The sequence below is a fragment of the Rhinolophus sinicus genome, linkage group LG05 (assembly GCF_036562045.2).
Source record: "Rhinolophus sinicus isolate RSC01 linkage group LG05, ASM3656204v1, whole genome shotgun sequence".
Lineage (NCBI taxonomy): Eukaryota > Metazoa > Chordata > Mammalia > Chiroptera > Rhinolophidae > Rhinolophus > Rhinolophus sinicus.
Genome location: NC_133755.1, coordinates 179240563 through 179253891, shown reverse-complemented (window position 1 = coordinate 179253891; position 13329 = coordinate 179240563). Strand labels below are relative to the sequence as shown.

At 38.4% G+C, this 13329-nt stretch overlaps 1 protein-coding gene across 3 annotated transcripts in view; it reads left to right on the top strand.

Moving 5' to 3' along the window:
* The window catches only part of PRKN (parkin RBR E3 ubiquitin protein ligase), a 1115215-nt gene that overhangs the window by 89057 nt on the left and 1012829 nt on the right, over nt 1–13329 (top strand). The window lies entirely within an intron of this gene.

Genomic DNA, 13329 nt, shown 5'->3' with positions numbered 1-13329 from the left:
TGTTGCCTATATGAGATTTTAATATTTAGATTTAAATTGTACACAAAGCATTGGAGAATAAATTATTGTTTTTGATGTTATAAATATAATAATGTAAATAACAGGTATCAGAAGATGATAGGACCAGGGGAATGTGGGAGGAAGAACATGAGGAGCAATTCTTCCTGTTTCATTGAGGCGGGTTGATGTAACACTGATAAATTGAGAGGCATTTAAGTATATATTACTTGAGGTCATAAGTGGTAATCAGTGGGAAAACAAAAGCTAAAATGTAAGTGCCAAACGTCAGGAGGCAGAGTAGGAAAGAAGGAAGAAATGGATGTAAGTGCCCTCACTTCCTCATCTGCCAGAGCAGACAAGCAAAACATAGTGTGAAAAGTGGATAAATCAAGAAAAAAATATATTATTAAAACAGCATATTAAGTTATAATGGTATATATGTTAATGTATGTGCCAGTATTACCTTTGTATTTGGAAAAAATACAGAATTTGAAAGAGAAGGCATCCTCATTAATCAGTATTTGTTAAATTGTAGAACATGTATAAACTTAGAACTGTGTATTTGTTAGAATAAGGGAGGAATATACGAAGGAAGCCCATACATACATTGCTCAGTGAAGGAAGGAAGCTGCACAACAAGGATAGAGGGACCGTTGGCTTTGTAAACATCGCTTTAATCTGCCTGTCTTCCTGCCTGCCTATCCGTAGTGTGTGCGTATTGAAAAAGTCAAACAAGGATAGATAACGCTTCTGTGTTGTTACATGTCCTGCATCTAATAGTTTTATAAATGAAAGAATCTAAGAATACACAGATACCCAGACTTAGTCAGATTTGCCATCCATCCAATCTAACAGTGACATCAAAAGTCAGGTGTCAAAGTCATATTTTTCCTTTTTAATGTTAATCATTAATTAAGGGATTGATTTACAAGCATCTCAATTTCTCTGAATGGTTAATTCTAAAAGTTTATGTTCCTGAGGCTATGTACATATTTTCAGTTTAAACCAGCTCTTTGGAGAATGAGATCCTCATGTTAATACACCGTGTGTAAAGCAGTGTATGTGTTTTTTCTAAATTAATTTTCTTTTTGTATCTGCCTCTTGGCTCGCGCTGTTGCCTCATACTTTTAGGTGCACCTTTGTAAAAGGGGACAGGGACAAATTTCTGTTGTGGTTGTTGTTATCTGCCTTCACATAAATATTTAATTTGTCCCTGTGATGTAAACACTATATAGTAATACATGAAGGGCAAGAACAGAATTGAAGTATGAAGTTAAGGCAATGAAGGCGCAGGGCATTTATATTATTTATTTATGTATATATTTATTTACTTATTTTAAGACATGCAATCACTAACATCATTAATAACATATAGTTTGTGCTGAGGATAGAATAATATTAGATAAATAGGTTCTGTTTCAGGCTCTGTTGTTAATGAGTTGTGACCTTGGGGAAATCTCCTTGGGCCTATAAAACGAAACAGTTGCTCAGATCAGTGTTTCAAGCTTAAAAAATAGTACTTCACAGTAAGAAATGCATTTCACATCACAGCACAGTATGCCTGTGTGTATGTGTGTGTGTGTGTGTGTGTGTATGTGTTTACCTGACAGAGGTTTCCTAAAATGATATTCGTTCTTACTACATGTGATATTTTCTACTTTATCTATTTTATTTTTTTTGAAGTCCACAACTCAGTAATGGGTCAAGATTTATAGTTTGAAAAATACTGCACTGGATATGTTGAAGGTCCATTTTGTCTGAAGCATTTTTTATTCCCAAGAGTCTACAAGTATGTCACCTTCATTGTGAAATTTGCTTTGTAAAAATATCATAGTCATTATGTAGCAATAAATCAAGCGTTATTGGTGTAATAACATCTAAGTGTATTATATTTTAATGATGTTATATGGAGAATCCCGTAGTTATTAAGACCTGGGGGTGATCTGACTATCCCCTCCTGGTAGCTTTCTAACGCTCTCAGAGAGTTTGGCTTTCTTACTGCAAATGAATTTTGGACACAATGGATTGCTAGGGTATTGGTTTTTCTCCCCACATGTAATATCCCCAAAGCCTAAAACAAGATGTTTATCTTTTTGATAGACAAGCAATTAACTTTTGGAGGGAATTTAAAGGCAGTAAAGCACATCTGTTAGGACATTGGAAATAAATGGGAATTTCTGACAGGCACACATTATAGCTTTGCATTTGTTATGCTGTAGCTGAAGCTATGTCAGCATTTTTATTATAAACCTAGGGGATTATCAGTCTGCAATAAAATTCTTTTTTGGATCGAGCTTATTTAGATTCAGAGCTTACTCGCAAAAAATCCTATGCTTTCCTGAACACAGGAGAGTAGATTTGCTTCTGCATGTCTCTCTAAGGGAGAAATGTGTCTGGGCTTCCTATATAATCATGTAAATATTAAAAATATATTTTTTATTATAACGTGACTCGTTGATTATCAAAGTACATGATTTAATATACAGGTGACGTAGAAACCAGTTGAACAGCTCAGTTACTGAGTAGTGCTAAAAGGAGTTGTTTCTGATTAAGTCATGCAGTGGTAGGTTTTTGGCAGTTGTCAGATAACTCACCGTTACCTGTGTGCTGGGAAGATACACGCTTCATAAGATCCTCTTCTGAAGATGGTGAATTTTGAGTCGCTGGTGATTTTCTCTCATTCTTATCCTGAAATGTGCTCCAAACAGTCTAAAAATGATTTCAATTTTAACAAAAAAGAACAGAAGAGTATTTTATTTTCATTTACATTAAAATAGGAACACACTAAGGAAGAATAGTGTTCAACATTAAGGGCATGTGTTCAAACCCCGGGTCTACCAGTTATCTGCTGGTGTCCTGGAAAAATGTCTTCAAATCTCTGTACCTCCCATTCTTAGTGTGCAATCAATACTGATGAATATTGTGCCTGACTCATTTGGCTGCTCTGAGGTTTCAATGCACTAATCTAAGAAAGCCCCAGACATATTAAGTGCTCAGTTAAGTTTTAGGTAGTATTATTACTGCTGGTAGTATTATTACTTGTTTGTTATGGTTTTATATTTCATCATAGGATCATAAAAACAAAAAATCATTTTCACATTAAAAATCTAACATAACACCATTACATTTAATATATATATAATATATATAACATATATATTCTATATATATATATACATATATATTCTATATATATATATATATATATATATATATATATATATATAAAATCCAACAGTTCCAGGTAGATCTCTCCTTTATACTATTTTTCATTGCTTAAAAATTCACTTGCTACCTGATAATTGCAACTTAATAATTTCAGAAAACATGTAACTCTCATGGAACAAACTCTTGGTCTTTATGTGTGAGAATGCTGGCTTCCTAGGAGCTTCATTTAAAAGTCTTATTCCTGCTGATGTTGCTGACTTTTAAAAAAGCATTTCTGCATTATATTGCAAAGTACAGCAAAGGAAAATGCTGTTACATAATGTATATGTCAAGGTATATCAAAATAGTGTTATACAAGGCTTTCTCCTGCTTCAATTTAGAGGAATAGCAATTTTGTGCTACACAAATAAATTGATTGATAGAAGATAGCAGGGAAAAGCCATACTGTCGCTCAGATATACTTGGCTATGTAGCATTTCACCTTTATGATAGAAGGTGCAGTTACAGTTTTAAAACGATGTGATTACATTATAGGAGGGAAGAAGGTATACATTTTTAAAGTTCATGGAACAATTATATGCTCACCACTGGGATGTTATATTCTTTTTATAAATAATAGATGTGGTCTTTGATGAGGTCATAGCAATGGTAGCAACAGGGGTAGGACAGAAGTTGCAAACGTTGCTAAGACCATTTACTCAGCAACTATTGACTAACTGGGTATTTTGGGCCAAGGTGTCATCAGTGGTGGAATTATGAATACAAATAAAGTAAGTGAGCTCCCTCGTCTGCAGTGGGCTTACTACCAGACAAATACATAGCTGCTCCCTCATTGCCGACTGCTGTGGGAAAATCCACAGAGAAGATCTTTCAGAAGGCGGGGGGTTAAGGGTGGCATCCAGGGAATGGGTAGCTGGGCCTTAGATAAAGAAGGAAAGCATATTCTACCGTCTCAGACAGGAAGGACAGAAGGACAAGTTTGGATGTAATAAACTTGTAGGTTAGACAGCAGTAAGTGGTGGTATTCCTGGTGATGCTTCTGGCTTTGAACACACAGGTATAGAATTGCCGGGTGGGGGGGGGGGTTATTTCCACACCAGCGATGATACATGATGGTTAAATAAGAGAGCAACTACTTGTTTTAGGACGGAAGAATGTTTACATTGATTAAGAGGTATACATTTATATTCTAATTATTTGGATAATAAGTGTTCAATAAGTGCCTTCTGAATGAATGAGTGAGTGACTGAAAGAGTGTGCAGATGAATTAATGAATGAATGAATGAATGAATGAATGAATGAACTTCAGATGCCCCCTGGCGAGCAAGGTTTTATAGTTCATTCTTTGTCTCTCTTTTTTTTCCCATCCTGGTTTCATACTGAATTTTCCACCTCCTCCAAACCAAACCTCATGCTAGCCTATTTGATCATTTATTCAGGGTGGCACGTGAGAGGTGTTACTGCTGTCCATTCTAGAGGACACACACAGTGATTTGCTGGGCTTGTTGACCTTGGTGGGGGTGGGGTGTGCGGTCCTCAGACAGCTTCTCCTTTCTCTCTAGTCAGTCTGCGTTTGTGTGTGCCTGCCAGGGCTGTTCATAGGTGGATCTGTATTTGGGCCTAAAACAAATCCATCTGATAGACACTGAGCAAGTTAAATTTTAGAGGGTGGCCTAAACTATGTAACAGTATAGAAACTGAAATTCTTGGTGAATGTGAAGTGTACCAGAATAGTATTTATATTACACGCTAACTATAACTTGTCATGTCAGAGAAGCACTGGCAAATGTTCTCAAAATAAATATAGCTAAAACTTACAGTTGATTCATTAAAAATTGTTATTTTCCCCTTAGGTTGGATAATTTTCTGAGGCATATTATGATTGGAGAATATTTTTATACAGGCTGACAAAGCACAGTGAACTTGGAGACAAAATAAATGGTACTATTGTTCGTTGAAGTACATGCTAATATTTTGCAAGAAGCTCACTTTTTTTGTTTTTAATCATCTCATTAAGACATAATGATCTTCTTCCAGCTGAGGTGTCTAATTACTGTCATATCCAATAGTCTGTTAATTGGTCAGAATAAAGCAAAAAACCACCACGGACACATCAGGACTATATTCTCATTGCGTAGAAGTGGATAGACACAGGGTAATTGTTAATTACATTTGTGGAGCATTGCCGATAATCTTTACTGAGCTCATTGCTTTTCTTTTCATACAAACAATAGCAAAACCATCTGAAATATCTATATGGATGGCTCTTTTTATGCTGGACAGCATTCAATTTTTTCAATACAGGCTTGAAATTTCATCAATCACAGTTCGCAAACCTTAATAATAGGTTGTCTTTGTACATTAAAAAGTTGGTATTCAAAGCTCAGACACGTCTTCTCCCACTCAAGTTTAGTGTCTAACCTTCCCTTCATGCATTCAATTGATATAAATGAGACTACTACTAAACAAGAAGTCATTTTTAAAAATACTATTATGTTTAAAAATTTATGTGCATATTTGACATATATTTGATATGTAATCACAAATTTAAAGGCATCATTTAAATATATTCAGGGTTCTAGAGATTTTAAAATTTTATGAACACATGTATTAAAGTATATATATGTTAAAATACATGATATAAACGATTTACAAGGACCATTGAAATATTTGTTAAAAGGACACTAAAATGGTTTGTAAAGCAGAAAATGTGTCCCTTCACCTTTTTGCACTCAGGAGCTTATGGCACCAAGCTTCCTCAGTCAGGAACCGCAGTCACTGGTTTCATTTTCCCATCCTCCTTAAACTAGTTTGGGATATGAATACAAGAGCCATTTCTGCACTGATCTTGGTCAGTCTTCTTTATACCTTTTTGACTGATATGTTTTCATGACTTACTGCTTTCATCCATGCTGTCACCACCGATATCTCATTAGTCTCCATTAAGGTAAGGGGCATTTGGGTGACTCTTCTTATTCTGAAATCCTCAGGCTGTTTAGTTAATTACTCTGCAAACTCGGATATATTTTACATGGTTAATGCATATTAAACCATGATTAAAATGTTACTATAGGAGAAGACAAAGGAATAATATTGTCAGGATTTTTGATACCCACAAATACTACAGATATACACTGAAATGCAAAAAGTATTTTACAGAATAGACAGTAAGAATTCTTTAGTAATTTTCATAGTCCTGTGACATCCAAATCCAAGGGAATCATTCTCTTTGTTTCTTCATATTATCTGTATTCTTCCCTGACCCTTCTCAATAATTACTATGTGTTCTTTAAGATCTTGCCTTTTTGGTAGTGACTCTTCAATAGAACATGATAAATAATACACAGTGATTTATTTCTCGGATTATGGCTAATAGTTACGTGGTATTTTAGTTCAGTCACATCTTGCGTGTCTTTGATCAAATCCTCATACGTGGTCATCTCACGCCCTCATCTCTAAGTCATTTCATCAGCTGCCCTTGTGCACAGGGGCATAGTTTCTCTGGGAAGATGACTTTTATAATTGTACTCTTTCCAGCTTTTTCTTAGAGGAGTTCTCTGTATGTCTGTTTCAAAGTGCAAGGATTATAATTGTTGGTGAAGAGACGGAAGCATTTGTTGCAGGATCAGCTGTTGTCTTCCAGATGAAAACACAGGGCGAGGGCTGCTTACCGGGCGGTGTGTGCTCTGCAGGCCCGCTCGCTGGTCAACTGCTGCACCTGGGGCTGCCTGCCTGTGAGGGAGCACGATGTGTCGGAATCGTAACAAAGGTGATTTTCCAGAATCATCAGAGAAAACCGGCAGTTTGTCAAAAGATAATGAGTCGAACTAAATGTAACACAGGATTGAAGTTTATCTCATTGGGCATGATTCAGATTCCCTTAAATTAATCATTGAGTCTTATCCTCTCTTCCCTACAAGGCAGATTTACTTCACTTTATTTGGTTGGGTAAATCTACAGTCATCCTCCCTGTCTTTCTCTTCTCTCAATCTCTCTTTTTTAACTTAATGCCAGTGCTTTGAAGTGCAAACAATGTCTGGGCATCATGGTTGAACCTTGACTTTGGAGTCAGATATTCCTGAACCCTACAAACTGTGAAATGTTGGGCAAGTTATTTTGTATTTCTGTCACACGGGGCGGCCTGCAGGGTCTCAGCTCCCGCTCCCCACACAAGAACACAGGATATGGTGAGGCCAAAAAGGAACACCCACGGAGCCATAGGTGGGGGAGTCATACCACTATGGTCTCACTGGAGGCTGGGTTGGAGACACAGGAAGCAGGAGCCACACTATCTGCAACCTGCCGTCCACTTCTCTCTGCCAACCCACCTCACTTGCTAGCTGCAATCTGCTCTTGCTAGCTCAGCCACCACCTCCTTGCTAGCCCCCCTTTGCTGCTAGCGTAGCCACGGCAGTTATATTAGTGACCAATGGCTCACTGGTTACAGCTGACGGCCAACTAGCCACAGTTTATGGCCATCCAATCACAGTTGATGGCCATTTACTACCTGAGCCAGCACCTTTCCACGTGAGGCCGAGAGCCTGGAAACTCTACTCCTGGCTCTGTCCCCACAATTTCTTAATCACATTTGCTTAATCAGTACAATGGAAGTAATAAGTGCCTCCCTCATGTAGTCTGGATACCAGGATTAAATGATACATCCTCCTAGTGTTCATCTTAGCCTTTTTAACCTATATTTTGATAGTAACAGAATTTCAGAGTTAGAAGGAAGCTTAAACATTGTACTTTCAGGGGTTACAGGCCGTGGGAGGAGACTACCTGCAAGCATGTGATTTCGTTATTCAGTGGTATAAAAGTGTTTGCGCGCCCTGGTGGCCCTCCTTGGCCAGGAGCAGGGCAGCCCATCTCCATATCTCCAGGAGGTCCCTTGCCCCACCCTCCATGGCACCGAGAAGCACTGAGTGTCCGCACCACTTAGGGCTGGATCCTGAAAGCTCTGCTCTTGCCGCACCATAACCATTTCATTCCAAGGCCTCCATCATCGTCCCAGAAGAACTGACACTAATGATCCACATACTTCCGTTTCAGGAGCTTTTATAAACACTGGTGCTTGGAGCCAAACGGGTCATCGGCAAGTCCATGTCGTCACATCCAGGGCAGGCTCTGGGTGGATGCGGTGTGTCTGCCTCTGGGCTTCCTGTGTGTCAGGACGCTGTTTTCTCCAAGGTCAACAGCTCTGAACCCTCATCTGGCTGGATCCCTTCCAGGGTGAGGAACCTCAGCAGACGCGCCATCCTTGGAAGCCTCTAACAGTACACCGTCTTCTTTCAATTGAGTTGAGATTTATTTTCCTGTGGCTTCCACACTTTTGTCCTGGTTCTTCTTTTGAAGCCAAACAGAACAATTTGTACCCTCAGTACACACTCCTTCAAATATTTGAAGATTTTCAGTCTTGCCATCCCTGAGTATTCTTTTCTGCATGTTTACATACATTAGTTTGTTCATTTAGATAGCAAACATTGATTCTGCACCTACTGTGTACTCAGTGTGGGTGACAAAACGAAGATGTGGTTAGTCTCTGACCTCGGGGAACTGCGTCTCCATGTGACGTGCCCCTCATGTGACATGATTTTAACACGGCATCATCACTTTGGCTGTTTTCCTCTAAATGTCTTTTACTTCACATGTCCTTGAACTGCAGTGTCATAGTGCGTGAGGTGTGCTGTGATAGCACAGGGCAAGGGATCGGCGCATTCTGCGTGTTAGGCCACCACTGCGCCTAAGGTAGTATTTACTCTTCTGTGGTCATAGCTGTGCATGTATGTGAAAGCCATTGTTAGTTATTACCTCATCTCCTCACTTCTCATACTTGTCAAGTTGTTGTTTTGAAACTCAAGCACACGTATTTCTATTAAACTTCAGCTTGATAAGATCGGCACATTGTGTCAAACTCTAAGTTTTGTGTTCTTACTCTGTCATCCAAATATTTGAAAAGCAATAACCTGCTTTATTTTGTCCATGTTGTTGATGCACATTGAAGGGAAGAGGGTTCCATAGATCCCTGTCCGTCTTGAAAGCAGAGTCCTCGCGTAGAATTTCCTTCTTTGTTAGTCCTTATATAGGACTGGCAGTCGTTACTTAATAATTACGTACTTAAGAAATCTTATAGTTCCTTTGCCAAGAGATAATATAAAGGACTTACCACATTATTTCTCCAGTGAGGCCTACTCTTTACAGTAAGTTTTGATTTATTAAAAAAATCTATTTTGGGGGGGAAACACATCCAAAGATAATGAGGTATTTACACTAAGTATGCAGCTACCCTTCGTATATCCTAAGGATACATCCTACCCATGTAGGATGCAGATGGTGTTGTTAAAACTTTATTCTAATGCATATTTTTCTCATTGAGTCCATGTACGTATCATGATTTACTTAAAATGTTACTTTATTCAAGATTTAGTAAAAAATGTTGACTGAATTAAACATTCCTATGATTGACATGTAAATTGGACAGATTTGAATATTTCCTTGTTTTTCTTGGAAATAAAAACGCTAAGATGCAATATTGCTAATCTGGACAGTAATATAATCCATTATGAAAATTTACTATTTTTTTGGCTCCTACTGGTTATCCCCGTATTTTAAAATGAGTGAAAGCTTTTTGTGAGGGCATCAAATACCTTAGGATACTTTTTACTTTGCAAACCTCTCACTCTGTTGCTATGGTGACTATTATACCTCAGGAAATCCTCCATTTCCGTATAAATTGTTTGATAGCGTAAAGTTACTTATTAAGATTCTGAAACCTGCGAGCCTGCTGAGGAATTATAGCAGGACACGATTGCTTCCACGTTTGAAGTAGTGATCTCTAAACAGTGCAGTAACACACTCATTATACACATTAGTGAGCAAGATTGCTGGAGCTTTTCTGCCCATGGAATCCTGCTTGTGAGCAAACTGTGGCGTCCTGGGGAAGAGCCTGGGCTGTGGAGCCGCCGCCGGGGTTCAGATCCTGCCTCTGCCGCCACCCGGCTGTGTGGCCAGGGTGGGTTACATAACCTCTTCTCTCAGTCTCGTCATCACTAGTGGGGATCGCAGGTGCCCAGCTCACACGGTTGTCGTCAGGAAGACACAGATGAATATTTGTGAAGCATTTATTTTAGTTTTTCCTACCACTCTTCTTCTTCTTCTTCTTCTTATTGTTATAATTGTTGTGATTATTTGCAATAGGAACACAACATAAGATCTCCCTCTTAGCAGCATTTTAAGTGTACAATCCAGTGTTGTTACGTATAGGCTCTTGCTGTACAGTAGAGCCCTAGTTACTCATCTTGTATAACCAAACTTTGTACCCTTTGACTAATATCTCCCTGTGTCCTCCCCCCAGCTCCTGGCAACCACTATTCTACTCTCTGCTGCTGTGAGTTTGATTATGTTAGATTCCTTATATAAATGGTACCATGTAGTATTTGTCCTTCTGTGGTTGGATTATTTTACTTAGCATAATTTCTTCCAGGTTTATCCAGTAATGTTACAAATGGCAGGATTTCCTTCTTTATTTTTTAATGGCTGAATAATATGTGTTTTTGTCTGTCTGTATATGTGTGTTTGTGTGTGTATATATACACATATATTGTATAATTGTCTGACATTTTGTGCACACACGTGTATGTGTGTATTTTTTTTTCTTCGTTCATTCATCGATGGACATTTAGGCTGCTTCAATGTCTTGGCTATTATGACTAGTGCTACAATACACATGGGGATATAGAGGTCTCCTCAAGATCTTGATTTCAATTTCTTTGGGTAAATACACAGAAGTAGGATTGCATGGTCATATGATAGTTCAATTTTTAGTTTTTTAAGGAACCTCCATACTATTTTTCCATAGTGGCTGCATCAGTTTGCATTCCAACCAACAGTGCACAGGGGTTCCCTCTTCTTCACATCCTTGCAAAGCATTTAGAACAGTGCCTACAGGGTAACAAGGTCAAGGGTATGTAAGTATTAAGCTTGTTACCATTGTTGTAAGAACCCCCTTTCTTATTTTTCAGTTTCATCCATCAAATATTTTCAGAAAATAAGTGTATGAATATTCAAATTACTACTATGGAAAATACAATTTCAATTACTTTTGTTTTTAATAATATCCATGTAATTATCTGTAATAGATCTAATTTTTTTAATGTCTATGCTTATGAATTTAAGAGTGCTGAGCTTTCATACAAGTATGTTGTTGCTACAACTATTTATTCTGTCTTAGCATATTACCAAAATGGCTGGAACTAACCTAGTGAAATAGATTGCACAAAGATAAATAAGATTTCTTTAATAACAAGATTACAGTGTGTTCTGTTCGGTTCATGTATTTGTATTAATGTTTTAAATAAATGTAGTCAATTTTTCAAGGTACTTGGTTTAGGAATAACATACAAAACAAAGAAAAAAAGAAATTAAAATATTTCTGAAGTTCACATTGAAGTTGGGCTGAAATGTTGATTTTGTTTTCCTGCTGGTCAGAGATACTGGAAAGGCAGTTTGAGCCTGAAGCACAGCCAGTGTCGCATTAGTGGTAGTGATATTTTTCTTTGCGGACAATGGAAAACTTTAATTCTGGTTGTAAATTTAGCATCACAAGTGAAGTCAGCACTTTTTTGTCTTTTCAATTTCCCACACTCCTTTTATTCTGATTAAAAACTGTATGAATTTGCTATCATAAGAAATAAGTATTTACATTTCATTTATTTTCTGTTTAATTTCTTATTTATAAGAAATATGTTTGAGTCAGACGTCTAGTTTGATCCCCACTTTCATGGGCTAGCTTTTCAAGTCCTCAGTGGACCCGTCGGAGGCCAGGCCAGGGACAAGCAAATATCAGGAGCCTTTGCACCGCACAGGGAATATACTCAGTAATATTGTCAGGACTCCGTGTGGTGTCAGGTGGGCACTAGATGTATCGGGATCACTAGTAAGGTATATAAGTATCTAATCTCTATGTACCCCTGGAACTAATGTAATATCGTATGTCAACTGTAATTGGAAATTATTCTTGTTTTAACAAAAGGAAATCGTATCTGTGGTTTGGAGACCAAAAGTTTTGCCTTAGGCTGGCCGTTCTGCCCTTTTCCTCAGTTCACAGCCCTCTGTGGTCAGTTAAACTCAGGAGTTTGATTAGCTTCCCTTCACATTTCTTTCGAGCTTCTCTACTTTTTCCCAAAAGTCTGGAAGTTGGCCCTCTGCTTTAGAGGAAGCTGAGATGCTGGGGGCAGAACCGGTGTCTGTTACCAGCTTAAGTGCTTCAAACGCTGCCACTCTCTCATCCTTGCAGCCTTTTCCTCCACAGTCTTGTAACTGCTCTGATTGGATCAGGAGAAAGCCTCCCTGTGTGGAGGCAAGGCCGTTGCCCACCCACTCCTGGCAACTGGAAACCACCTCCAGGGTGCAGCCGACCCACCCATACCCCCACAGAATCCCTGCTGCATCTTCATTCCTGAAGTGCTGGGTGCTTCCGTCTTCTGACCACCCAGCCATGTTTTATCCGTTTTCCCAAGGCACAGCCAGCTCAGTCTCCTCTCTCCTCTGCTTCTCCTGGTCTTAGCTGAATCCTGCTCCTTATCTGAGATCCCCCACCCATGGGAGTTCTTTTAAATCATCAATATTTACATTCCCAGAAAACTCACCTCAGGGCCAGAAATTGTCAATTTTACCTCCCATCTCCACATCTCCATCTTAGACATCTCCGGTCCAGACAGCTGTCTTTTCTTGACTGAACTACTTCAGTGAGAGGCAATAGATGATGAGCTCATTAACCCACCACTGGTTTAGCCACATCCATTCTGATTCTTCTCCAAACACCTGTTCATTGTAGGCTAGCTGATCTTTCTAAATGCAGACCGTGGCTAACACCTTGGATAAAAGATTTTACTGGAAAGCCTTGGAATGTAAGATTCACAATAAACTTCGGATCTATCCTTTAGAATTCAGTGCCGTTTCAGTTATATAACACTTTTCTCACTGAGTGTAATCCATATACGAGATACATTTTAGAGTCTGAATAATCAGCTTAAATAAGAATGTTGAAAATACAAGCCATTGGCAAGTTTTGGTTAACCTTTACTTCTGGTTAAAGTAACTTGAAATATCTACACTAGACATTGCAAAATGTTTGTACAAGGCTGTGTGATATGAATATATCAT